Genomic DNA, 13,622 nt, shown 5'->3' on the forward strand with positions numbered 1-13,622 from the left:
ACTGAGATTCTTCCTTCCAGATAACTCTACCTTGTGTCAAGCTGACAAAAAACAATCAGCACAAAATACCTAGGAGGCAGGAAAGCTTCCCTTTGGGAATGTCTTTGAGGGTGTTTCCAGGGAGGATCACATCACGAGGACTCTGGGTTAAGGAATGGTTTTGCCTATTGATAGACTCAAATTTGGAATATGTTATTGGGGCGGCAGTGGAATTTCCTGCCTAATGGGAGGAAGTTGGTCACTAGGGTCATGTCGTTGGGGAGCTCAATTTTTTCCCCATGATCCTTTTTCATTGCTGAGTTCTCCGCTTCCCACACTACAAGATGAAGAGGCTCATCTACCACAAATTCTCATCACCATGATGTTCTGTCCTGGTGCCTGGGCCAAGCAACCATCTATTAAACCACCTGAAACCGTGAACCAAAATAAAAATAAATCTTCATTTTCCATCATTTATATCAGACATCATAGCTAGTAATGGAGGGAAACGGGAAAGGAGGCATTTATGGGTCTGTTCACTCTGGAGACATTGGACACCAGGTTCAGGGAAGCAGACATTTCCATCCTCTTAGAGTGAGTATCTTCCAATTAACTCCCAGTCTTGGCTCTCAGCCAGGACTAGAGGCACTTGGTGGGACATTACTACTGGTGAGGTTGGAGTTGACATGGGTCTCCAAGATCATAGTTATAAAAGGACTAGAGATATAAAGCAATGTGCATGTGTAAGACAAAAGCTTAACATCACGCCAAAGGGGTTATATTTTATCCCAAAAGTAGTGGAAAAGTGTAGGACAGTTTTAAACAGGGAACTACAAGGCCTGCTTCATGCTTGGGAGAGGCAACTCTAGCGGACGTGCAAATCAGATTGAAGGGAGAAGGCATAAAGCAGAGAAACTCACTAGTGAGCTATTTCAATAGTGCTGGTGAATGCAAATGAGACCCTAAAGTGATTTGGTGGTGATGCAGTATGGGGGAGGCGATGTTGAGAGATAATTAAGAGATTTGGTCAGCCACATGGAATGATACCACAGCACTGTGAATATGATGATGTAATGCTACCACTCTAGAGAGGAAAGGTAAGAGAAGGGTCTCAGGAAAGCTGAGGGTTACCCTCATGATAACCATAATAGTCTGGGCACAGATACCAAAGCCTGTATTACTGGTCAATAAGCACTGTTTCTAGAGCCTGTAGATAGAAGCATCTAGTCTAATCAGAATGGAGTCTGCCGATGTGTACATTTCTTTTACTCTATTACTCTATTCAAAGACATTTCAACTCTATCTGATGGTTAGAAACAGTGTCAGATGTGTATACTCTAGCTGCAAGGGAAGCTAGAAAGTCAGTACCTAGACTATTTCCGATTCTTACCTAAAGTCTGAAATTCTTCAACAGAAGGCTGGCTGAATGGGCTGGTCAACTACAATTTTCAAATGTCCACTAAGAATATGAAGAATTAGGAAAACAAAAGACCAAGACCAGAGTCCTGAGGGAAAAATTATTTAAGGAACAGAAAGAGTCAAGGAACACCAGTAAAACCAAAGATTCAGAATAGTACACGAGGAGAAAGGATTGAGGAGGTCTGAAGAGCCACTGTATGCAACGGTGTGAGGCGACAAGTGTTCTCAGGGGAGAGCATTTGCAAAGTCAGGTAAGGGTGCTTAGGAGTATGGAGTTGTGTTAAAGAAGACAGAGGAGAATCTCTTCCACGAAGTTTGACTGTGGAGGGGCAAAGGGAAAGAAAGTCGAAACTAAGGTGTGGCAGAGAGTGGAGGGTGTGGACTTGAGTTTTTGAGCCTGGAGCACCTTGACTACGTACTGGGCCAACCCAGTGTTCCCTAAATGTGCCCACAGGCTGTTGGAAGAACAAATTTAGCAATGGCCTCTCCCTTTCTGTTGCCTCGATGAAGTTGCTCTGTTCAGCAAAAGGTATTAGTGTTCCTTTTAAGGTCCTAAACTCCCTATGAATCTGTTACTTTAGGGATTAAGAACATAGCCTCGGCTTTAGTTACAGTGTTTGCAAACATTCACTGTTAAAGACATTCAGGAAGGGTGGAGGCAGGAGACTTGACTTGAGCCCAACCTTGTAGCATCTCAGCTTGGTGCATCTCTACCGGATCCCAGATAGACATGGCATCCAGCCCAGAATGTTTAGTGACTGCTGCTGTCAACTCCCTTCTGTATCATCCTTGAAGACACAGCAAATTGGATATTCTCAGTATCTTCTCACCAACATGCTTGCAGGTCCAATGGCTGATGGACAATCAGCCACCTTCCCTAGACAGAGCACAGGAGAAGCATCAGATCTCTATTTGTCTGAGTTGCAGTACCTTTTAATCCAAAGGTGTCTAACGATTAAAAGCACAGGTGCTGTATATGAATTCATAAAAGCTCCCATCTTCTGAAGAATTCTAAACACTTCTCCTTGTGTTATCATCTCTGCCAGGAAGATATCCACGAGACTTACCCTTCAAGTCGGGAAGCTTCCAAATAAGTGGGGTAAAACAGGTCCTTGCCACCATTACCACCACAGCTTTCAATGTCCGGGAGAGACAAGGGATGTCCTGGGCACTTTCTTCTGACAACCGAATAACAAGAGAGGTCCAGGAGAAAATAGATGGGAAGTGGGTTGGAAAGAGAGCTATGCATCTCGGTCACCCGCCTGTGTCTGTGCATGCTACACAATAATTTTGGAGTGTCATTCTCCATTGACTGTTCATCATCTTTTGAGACAGGGTCTCTCATTGGTTTGAAATTTGCTAAGTAGACTCGGCTGGCCAGTGAGCTCTAGGGATTCACCTATCTCTGCCTCCCCATGTTGGGGTTTTAAGCGCACACAGCCAAACCAAGATTTGTTTTGTTTTTTGTTGTTTGTTTTCTATTCTTTTTTTTTCGGAGCTGGGGACTGAACCCAGGGCCTTGCGCTTGCTAGGCAAGTGCTCTACCACTGAGGCAAATCCCCAACCCATTTTTGGGGGTTTTGTTTTTTAATGTGGGTTTTGAGCATCGAATTCAGGCCTTGCTCAAGCACTTTACAGACTAAGCTACCTCATCAGCCCTCTGTCACCCACCTATAATCCACACAACACGTTTTAGTTTAAAAATCTACTATTTGCAGTATCTGCATAACCATAAGAATATATGACAATCATTTCTTGATCAGTAGGCCACTTTGCTCCCCTCACAAATGCTGTTGAAAGGGGCTCTACTCATTTGTTGAAGGGTAGGCTGACTCTGAACAGCTTCCGCACTGCAGAGCTGAGAGCAACCCCCCTGACCCCTCCACAGCTTCTTAATAGGGCCAGAGGGTTGCTGGAAGGACCTGCTTCTACCCTGTATGGCAGGCCCTACCCAGGTGACTTTTCACGTACACACCCACCACCACCGGTTACTGAGAAGGGTCTGTTAGTTTGTGGTCCTCTGACCCTCAGAGATCCCAGAATCCAAACAAGGGTATAGCTACTGGGTAGGGCAGACATGTATGTGCCTGATTTCTAGCTAGGTTTCCCTGGAGATAATTAAGCTAAATGCCTCTGAGTCTTGGCCAAACTCACGGTAAAATTAGGCAAGGCCTTGAGGAGGAAAGAGAAACTGTACTTTGGGCAAAGTTGTTCATTTGCTGCTTTTTGGTTCCTTTTTGTTTTGTTTTTCTTTTCCTTCATACTGGACGGCAGCTTGCTTCTGAGGAGGTTTCCTTGAGGGCAGACAGGAAGTGCATTGCAGGATGCAATAAACCATGTCAGTCAGGGGTATACAGGAGAGTGAAACAGGGAAGGTAGAACAAAGGGTTCTGCTGGCCTTAGGCTCAGTACTCTTTATGGCTACCAATGCAATTGGGAAAGTAAGGTGTTTCCAGAGGTATCCAAGAAGGAGCCTAGAAGGAAGAAGCAGGCTGCTCCTGGATGCCTCATAAAGGCTCTTTTCAAATCTAGCCTACCTGTGACTGAATGCTGTTGTTGTGGTCCCTGGGTGTGTGGAAGAGTCGTCTTTTTTTAGAGTATGCTACAGAGAGTGCTCCAAGGGTTGTAATTTGAGAGGCCCAAGGAAGCTCTTAGATTCCACCCTCCCCCACTTATTTATTTTATGTATGTAAGGGGTTTTTTTGCCTGCATGTATGTATGTGCACCGCATGCATGTCTGGTAAGATCAGAGGACAGCATCTGGCCCCCTGGAACAGGAGTTACAGATGTTTGAGCCACCATATAGGTGCTGGGAATGGCACCCAGCACCTCTGTAAGAGCATCAAGTGCAATGAATAACCACAAAGATATCTCTCCAGCTTCTCAGATCCGCAGTAGGGAAGGCTCCTGAGGGAGAAGCACCGTGCCATTCCTATGGGGAGCCCCTGAGGTAGATTTGTAAGAATTTTAGAGTCTATCCCTTGGGAGAAAACCAGTGCTGATCAGGACAGCTCGCCAACTGCATCTTACCTGGGTTTAACACTGGGAAGGGGCTCTAATCAGGGGAAATGATTTCAGTGCTAAGTTTTAATATGCTACATACCTACCAACTTCATGTCCTAAACCTTAGCTTTTTAAATCTAGAAGGTAGAGCCAATATAGTTGCAATAATAAAGGAAAATCTTAGGTAACTGTCACATACAGTATGGATGGTGGATGGTGGTGGCCATTGTTCCTAGCTCCTGCCACTCAGGCTACAAGCCCACGTCCTTGTCTTGTCCCATTACCTTTCCTGCCACCATCTGTCACCCCCTACCATCACATCCCCCCATGTCTGTCTTAAGTGTTCTTTTTACGTGACATTGTATTCTCGGCACCATTAAATTTTAACCCTCCTTTCACAAAGCAGACAACAGCAATGTAGACAGAGAGATGACAGGCACATGGGCCAATGGGTGATCTTTATACAAAGAGGCCCACTAAGTAAATATTGGCTTGCTTGATAGCAAATGATGAGTTCAATGTACCTAGGAGTAGCCGGGGGAGAATGGGTTGTCTGTTCTCTCAGCGAAGTCCCACATCTCTTTCTAAACAAAGGAGTTAGCCTGGGAAAACACCACCTGCTTGAACCAAAGTAGTCAAGTGCCTCCAGGCAGAGCTGTGAGAGAGTTTTCCATAAAGGTGCACCTTTCAGCAGTGAAGAAGGCTTGCTGAACGAGGTTAAATGAATAAATCTTACGGATCTTCCACTGCAGAAACTCAAAAGCTCGAGACCGAGCATAGTCTTGTCACAGAGAAGAATATACAACACGTAGGCTGACCATTCCAGCAGACAAACTGGACAAGGTGATATTGTAGTGCTACTTGACTCTGAGTTTCCATGCATTCGTGACTGGAAAGAGAAGCCTTTAGTAGGAGATAGACGATGGTGTTGGGTGTTATGGGAAAGTAAGAACGGGATACTTGAAACATACTGCAAGGTTGCAGAAGGCGAGCTAGCTAGCTTTGCTGTCAACTTGACTGACACAGTCCAGCATTCTCCGAGAGAAAAGTCTTGATTGAAGAATGGCCCAAGTCAGAGTGTCTCGATGGGATGGATGTGCGGATTGTCTTGATTGTTGACTGATGTAGGAGGGCCCAGCTCACTGTAGATGGTACCATTCACCTAGATGGTGGTCCTCGGCTGTATAGCAAGTTAGCCCAACATGAGCCAACCAGCGACGCCCTTGGCTTCTGCTGTACTGATTTGGCCATGAAGTGAATTCCTAACTCAGAAGTAATGCTGTGTGGTAAGCAAGCCTGCCTCCAAGTTCCTGCCTGGAGTTCTGCGATGACTTCCTGCAGTGAGGGACTGTCACCTCTGATGTAAGCTGAGATAACTTCAGTGAGCGGAAGATGGGCAGACAGAATGGTGCTGCTCTGTCATCCCAGCAGTGCAGAGGCCAGCACAGGAGGGTCCCAAGTCCAAGGCCAGTCTGGCTATGTAACAAACCAACAACAAAAAGGTCATTTATTTGCCTGTGGCCCTGAAAGATGGGCAGTCCAAGAGCATGACCGACATATGACATCTAGTGAAAGCTTTATTGTTGCTTATGACACAGCAGGGCATCACATGGCAAAACATACCAGTTTATGTCTCTTATTTTTGTAAAAAATATTTATTTATTTTATGTGTATGAGTACATGTGGTTACCTTCAGACAAACCAGAAGAGGACATCAGATCCAATTACAGATGGATGTGAGCCACAATGTGGTTACTAAGATTTGAACTCAGGACCTCTGGAAGAACAGTCAGTGCTCTTAATTGCTGAGCCATCTCTCCAGTCCCTTATATCTCTTCTTATAAATCCACAAATACCAATACAGGAGCCCATCCAATGTTAATTACTTCTCAAAGGCTCCACCTCCAAATACCATTTGTATATGAATATGGAAATTTATATTTCTAGCACATGAACCCAGGCTCTTGCTAGGCAAGGTCAGGCTCTTCCACAGAGCTACACTCACAGCTCACCAACAGGCCACTCTTTGAGGATATGTTCAAACTACAGCAGAAGCTACCCCAGACCCCAGAACTGGTTAATTTGAGAGCCCCTAAGGTGGCGACCATGGCTCATTGTCTTCTAGCCGTATTCCATACAATCTCCCCCCACTGATTTACACCTGGCCCGTGGGACCATAACAGTATGGCAGAGAGGAGGGAAGAGTAGAATGACTGATAGGTTGAAGATAGTCTATCAGATCATCCTGGAGGATGACAGCCCTCTGCTTTAAGGATGTGCAAGCATCTGTGGAGAGATGGATTTAGAGATGAGCTGAGGGTCCCTGACATCTGTCAGCATCAGTGTCCCCATGAAGTGAGCAAGTCATCGTGGGAACAGATGCAGATGGCCGCAGCTCTAGCTAATGCGTTTCATCATTGCCCTCACGAGCCAGAACCAAATTCCTCACCACAGACACCACGAGAGAGAATAGACTATTATTATAGCGTTCGGCTGTTGAGTTTTGAAGTTATTTATTTTTGTACCCACAAATAGTGAAGCTAGTACTCAAGTCATGAGCATGGGTCTTCTAATAGCCACTCCAGAAATCCCTTAACTGTTCTATTCAATTTCCCACTATCCTAAACTTTTAAAATGTCGTGTGTGTGTGTGTGTGTGTGTGTGTGTGTGTGTGTGTGTGTGTGTGTATTCATATGCGAAGTCGGGAACATGTATGTGTACATATGCCAAATGTGCCAGCAGACACTTTGGGCATCATTCTCAGGAACCAACTACTTTGGTTTTTTAAGCCAATTCACTGCATAGAGCTTACCAAGTAGGCAAGACCCGGTACTCAGCAAGTCCTCAGGACCCCCTCCCGTCTCTTCCAACTGCTGGGGCCACAAGTGGGTGTTGCCATGGTCAGTGTTTTTAACACATGTTCTGAGAGTTAGACCCTCAGCTTGCACAGTAAGAATGTTACTGACCGAGCTATCTCCCCGGACTCCTAAAAAGGTCCCAACTACAGAGGTGATTAAGTAGCTTTATTAATATGCTATAAGGACATGTAACACCATATTTAATAAAAATACACTATATGTCTGAAAAAGGAAGAATGGTTAGGAAAGATGTTTGCAAAGTTACACAAGCTCTTCATTTTCTTCCCAAGTCTCAGTATGAAGGAGGTGGCATTCCATGGCCTCCCTTCAATCACTTTCTTTATATGGTGGCATTTTGGCAAGAGGGTTTCTTTCCTGTGTGGTAGCATTTCTGAAATAGCTGTATGTGGGTTTTATTTGTTTGTTTTCTAAATAGCAGGCTTACAAAAAATGCCCTTGTTTCAACTTGTAAAACAGTGCACTTCAGCAGAAATTCACGGTTCCTGTCAGTGTTTGAACGCAAGAGACGTAGTCCCAGCGAGCTTGTTCTCAGACCCATTTAGCTTAGGCAAGGACAAAGACAGACGTGGGTAACAGCTGCCTCTCATAGGTGTGAGCTCCATTTTGAACAGACCCAGATGCTCAAGTGAGTGAGAGATGATGGGACCTGGCAGGTGGTGGGAAGCGAGGCTGATTCCCTCAGGAGAATTGGTTTCAATCACAGCCCACACAAGGAATACTTAACTGAGATTTGGGGGGTTATTAGGAACCATTAGCACCCCCTCCAAAGCCTGCCTTACAGCCTAAAACTGCAGCCTCTGCCTTCTTCCTAGGCTCCAGAGTTACTTAGGCAACTCTGCTGGATTCCTCTCAGAAGAGCCCAGCAAGTGTGATGTCCCTCACTCTGACTCTTCTCTCTGCTAAAACCTTCAAGCTGCCACATTACTCTTTCGGAGAGATTGTGTCTTCATTGGCACATGCTGCGTCAACTACACCCTCACGGTCGGTACCCAGGGTAAACTGAAAGCGAGTAGTCAGAAATGCTGGCAAGAGGTGCTGACCCAGCACTTTCCCAGTCTTCACCCTAGACCACGGTCTAACAGTGTGATTGGGGGGGGGGGAGACCCGGGCTCCAATTCAAACCTGGACCCTATCACTTAATATCCGTATCATCTCAGCAAATTAGTTTTAAGGATGCCCATATGCATCCCTGAGAGCATTAGTTCTCAACCTTCCCGATGCTGATACCATTTAATACAGTTCCTCATGCTACGGTGACCACCCCCAACCATAAAATTATCTCTTTGCTACTTCATAATGATAGTCTGGTGACTGTTATGAATCGTAATGTAAATATCTGATATGCAGGATATCTGATATGGGACCGCTGTGAAGGGTCATTCAATTCCCAAAGGGGCCATGACCCACAGGTTGAGTCCCACTGCCTGAGAGTGTTATGGTGAAGACGATAGCGACCTGTCATTGTACACTTGCTATGGGCCAGGCATTAGGTGTTGATTTAGTTAATCCTTGCCGCCTTTTGAAGTAGACACTTTTATCCTCTTTCTATTGATAAAACAACCCAGGCACAGAAACACCCTCTTAGTCACGGAGTTGTCAGGTGTCAGAGTCATGCTTCAAGTCCAGGTGGTCTGACCCAAGTCGGATCTTACATTGCACTGCACTGTCTCCATGGAAACATCAGATATTATTAATAATATGGCGACTTCTAGTAAGTATGTTCTTTTCAAACTGCAAGCCGATATCTCAGTGTGCACATTGCTGTCACTGGGTTGCCTGGGCCCAACCATCAATCCCTACCAGTTAGAGCTGCCTCCAGGTCCCACCTCTTGAACTATTTGAGTTCTGTGACGCATTTCCTGAAGAGGCCTGGCAGACTTGGGTGCTGGGTGCCTGATGTCAGCCAAGCAAGGACTGGAAGGCGTTGAGTGTAGTCCAGAGGTGGACTTGTGTTCATCTGTAGCTGTTATCCAGCCAGCCAGAGGCAGAGGATGTGGAAGCCAGTGGGCACACAGCTGGAAACACAGCCAGTACTCCAGGGGTAATTCCTGACTTCCTATTAGAAATAAACACATAGCAGGCAGCTGGTTTTCCCATTGACTTCTTGGCTTTGACAGCTGGTGTCTCTTGCCTATGGCCTAAGATAGCAAAGACGTTAGGCCAGGCCACCGGACTAGAACAGAAAGGGTGGGAAAGGCTATCCCCTTCCTGACCTCTGCTCTGCTCAGCTACCTGTGGGAATCCAATCAGGGGGCTGGAAGAGGATGGGCCCGGAGTGTGGGGGCGGGGGAGGCAAAGGTTGAGCAGGAAGACAAGATAGGAAAATAATGCTGAGTGGGCAGATTAGATCAGCCCAGGGACACCTTCTGATTGAGGTCCTCTGATCTTTGATGGAAACCCCAGGTTTCCTCTATAGCATATTAATAAGCTCGTATTTGGGTGAGGACTTCCCCACAGTAGCTAGTGGAAAGGTGGGTGAGGAGGACACTCTTCCCTATGGGATTAAACTGGATGGCCCAATCTGTGACCAGAAGGTTCCATCACCACAATGGATGCCAGGCTGTGTGCTGTTTATACCTATCTGGGCTAAAGACCGTCCCTTTGGACATGCTAACTGTCCTGGCCTAACGTGCCTCACGTGCGACTCTGCCAGCATGTGGTAGTGGGATGGGCACTCACCCAGGGGTCCACATCCATGTCTGGGAGACCTGACTTCTCCAATGACAGTGCTTCCTGGTGTTACCTCCTGTGTCTCTGTCACAGAGGGTCTCCAGGCTGGCATTGGCTCACACTTTGGACCACATCCTATTCCCCGAGGACGGGATTTACAGAACTGGGTGTTCAGTCTCTAAGCCCCTGGCTTGGAAGTTCTTAGGAGCTGCAAGGTGGCAGCAGAATTAAACTAGCTGTAGGGTCCTTCTGAGTTCAGGGACTTACGCTTGTTACAGCCTATGACGGCCTGATGGAGCTGGCTCTGTCACGGGGTCACAGAGGCTCACACTCTACAGGCAAGGGTAACCGGGTCAGAGACATTACACAGTGCACCCTTTAAGTCGCTTCACCTTTGAATATTAAAATATTGCATTGCAAGATCCAATTATCAAGTTTTTTAACAAGTCATTACGGGATTTATAAAACTGCAGAGGACCTTCGCTTTGGGCAGTCAGAGTCTCTAAGTGCTTATGTGTTTACTCAGTAGTTTGTGCTCACTACGTAGCCTATCCCTCACTTCTCGTCTTCCCTGCATGCCAGGGATTTCATCTTGCAACCCCGCTAAGGCCCGATGTACCCTTCTAACTGGAACCAAGATCCCTTGAGCTTGGCACGAAGTCAGACTACCCAGAGAAGATATTTTCTCGGGGAGTCGAAGTTTATAGCCCAGTGGTATGGCTGAGACCAGAAGCCAGAAGACTAGTTCAATGCTTAGGGGAGGACGAGTGTTCAGTAGCATTCAAGGTTGGACAAGGAGGGTGGAGGTAGTACCTGGTCCAAGCCCACCCTTTCGAGGAAAGCATGCTCTCAGAGAAACCGAAGCTCTGACAAGCCCTACCCTCTTCTCCAGGGGCCCTGCTCTCTGACTCAGCTCCGAAATTAAGCTTCCTTGATCTGAAGGATCCTAAGACCGTCAGACTTAGCAAACAAGGACACAGGATATGAGTCAAATTCAAATTTCAGCTCAACAACGGAATAATGGTTTAATCTAAGTATGACCTTTCGAATAATTACTTCGCATATGAATTCTCCATTGTCTTCGATTTCATTTTGACCACAGATTCTGCAACTCGTCTGCCCCCTTGGGTTGCCACTCTCCCTCCACTTCTCCCAACTCGGGTCGAGGACTGGCTTTTCACAGCTATACACAACGTCGGGCTCCAGCAGAGCTTACCAGGCTGTTTGAACTTAGCTGCTGGTCTGCCCTGCCCAGTCCAGCCCCGCCGAGGTACACTTCACAGACGCGCTGTTGGACAAGCTGCTAACCACTGTGAAAGATCTGGTGCCTGGCAGCCTCGTCTCTGACCCGAGGCCAGCTCTGTTGAGCTTCAGTGCATTCCTTCCGGGCTCAGCTCATCCTTGGCGCTGATACCAGCAGCAGGAGGAGGAGGAGGAGGAGGAGGAAGAGGCTGAGCCCAAACTTCTCTGCTGCCAGCCTGCAGGGTGGGCTCCTGGTGGGTTAAGGTTGTGATTATGGCTTGGGGCTGCCTGTTAGATAAGTGTTTCTGTATTTCATTCCTTGATTTCCATGTTTGGAAATGAGCAGATTTCTTAAAAGTATGTCATTCAATTTGCTTAATACACTAAGGTTGGCCATCTTGTCCCTATTTTGACGTTGAGAAAACTATGATGCTTCAGGCTTATCATAGGTGGGTGCTTAAACTAAAATCCAGCCTTTCTAATTCAAACCTATGTCCTATATACTGCTCAACCTCATCTCTGACCACACATTCTAAGCCTCCAAGTGGTAACCGTTCATACTTCTTCACTTTCTACCCAGTCTTATGTCTTTCACGTCTTGCCATTTGATAAATCTATCTTAATTTTCTTGAGCTTCCTCAGAAAAATTAACACGAACTCGATGAGTTAACGCAACAGAAATGCATTGTGGTAGTCTGTTGTTGTTACCCAATGCTGAAGGGAATACCTGAGGCTCGGTAACCTTACAAAGAAAACAAGTCTTGTTTATCTTACAGTTTTGGAGGCTCAAAAAAAAAAAAATCACGTAAACCCCATTGGTTTGGCTTCTGGTGCAGGCCCAGTGGTAGATGCTATCATGGCAGAGCACCTGTGGCGGCAAGAGATAGCATGACTAGACAGGAAGCCCCACAGAGACCTTGGCCAGGTTCCAGCTGTTATAACACCTTGCCCTTGTGAGAACTCACTCCAGAAGAACAGCATTCCCTCTGAGGACAGCACCTTCAGGGAGGGACCTAACAGCCTACCACAGAGCTGCTCTCCTTCAAGGGTCCCACCACCCCATGATCATCTGGAGGGCAAACCACATCAAATAAAACTGGTCTCACACCTCAGGAGCCAAAAAATCTTGAGTGAGCTATGAGTGAGGCTGACTCCTGGAGGCTCTGAGAGAAGGAAGATGTCCTCAGTCCTTGCTTGCTCCTAGAAGTAGGCATCATGTGGCCCTCCGTGGCTTATGACCTCGTCGCTCAACTTGCCCCAGCATCTTTTATTCTTAATAAAATATTTTAATTTTAATTCAAAATATTGTCATAAAGTCTATTTTGAGGATGCTTTCCCCTCTCCCAATTCCTCATGAGTCCTCCGGCCTCCCTACCCACCCAACTTTATGTTCTTTCTCTTTTAAAAAATAAGACACGAAAATAAAATAAATAATAAGTGAAACAGACAGACAGACAGGCAGATACACCCAACCAAACCAAACCCCTCCCTCCAATTGAAACAAACTCACTGGTATATCAATCACACTACAGGTTAGGCCCCAAGTCCTGGAGTTGTCAGGTGACACAAAAGGAACCCAGTGGTCTTTTTGTGGACTTTTTGTTTCGTTTTTGCATTTGGCACGTGACTCTTTTTCTTTATGTCTGCCAGGGTGTCTCCTTCCACCCAAACTTCCTTGTCTCGGTGGTCACAAAGGCACTATTAAGCTTACCCGAATGCATCGTGACCTCATGTTAACATCCGCACAAGCCCGTGACCGCAGAAGACTACATTCTCAGGTTTTAGACAGGCGTGAATTCTTAAGCAATGTATGTGTCTGTCGGGGGAGCACACACTGCTCAGCCTAATATACCGGTCTTTCTCTGGTTGAGACTCCTCACCAGCACTGGAAAGCACAGAAAACTCTGGATGGAGTATCTGTGTTAAGACTTTGCCCTCTCCAACTCATTGCTTTCAGTAGCTCCCTCTCCTTAACTTCAAAACACTCACGTGTCTATAGCTGACAGCAGCCGCTCTCAGTCCTGAGTGTGTGTGTGAAAGAGTCAAGAGGAGAGGTTTTCGAGACAGGATGCCCTGAGGTAGGGAGGGACAATCCTTGCACAGGGATCTAATAGCAAATGCCCTGCATGTCAGATGTTTATGTTACAACTCATAACAGTAACAGAATTACAGTTATGAAGTAGCACAAAATAATTTTATGGTTGGGGTCACCACAACATGAGGAACTGTATTAAAGGGTCATGGCATTAGGAAGGTTGGGAACTACTGGCCAACAGAAAAGCCTTTTAGATTCCAGACTTTCTGATTTATGGGTGAAGGGAAAAGGTCAGGAATTTGCCTTCCGACCAGTTCCAGAAGATTCTGTAGAAAAAAAGATTCAGACCCTACCATGGCATGTAAGATCCAGCTTCTATTTTTAGTTTTATCTTC

This window comes from Rattus norvegicus, chromosome 2 (genome assembly GCF_021556685.1).
Source record: "Rattus norvegicus strain SHRSP/BbbUtx chromosome 2, alternate assembly SHRSP_T2T, whole genome shotgun sequence".
NCBI lineage: Eukaryota > Metazoa > Chordata > Mammalia > Rodentia > Muridae > Rattus > Rattus norvegicus.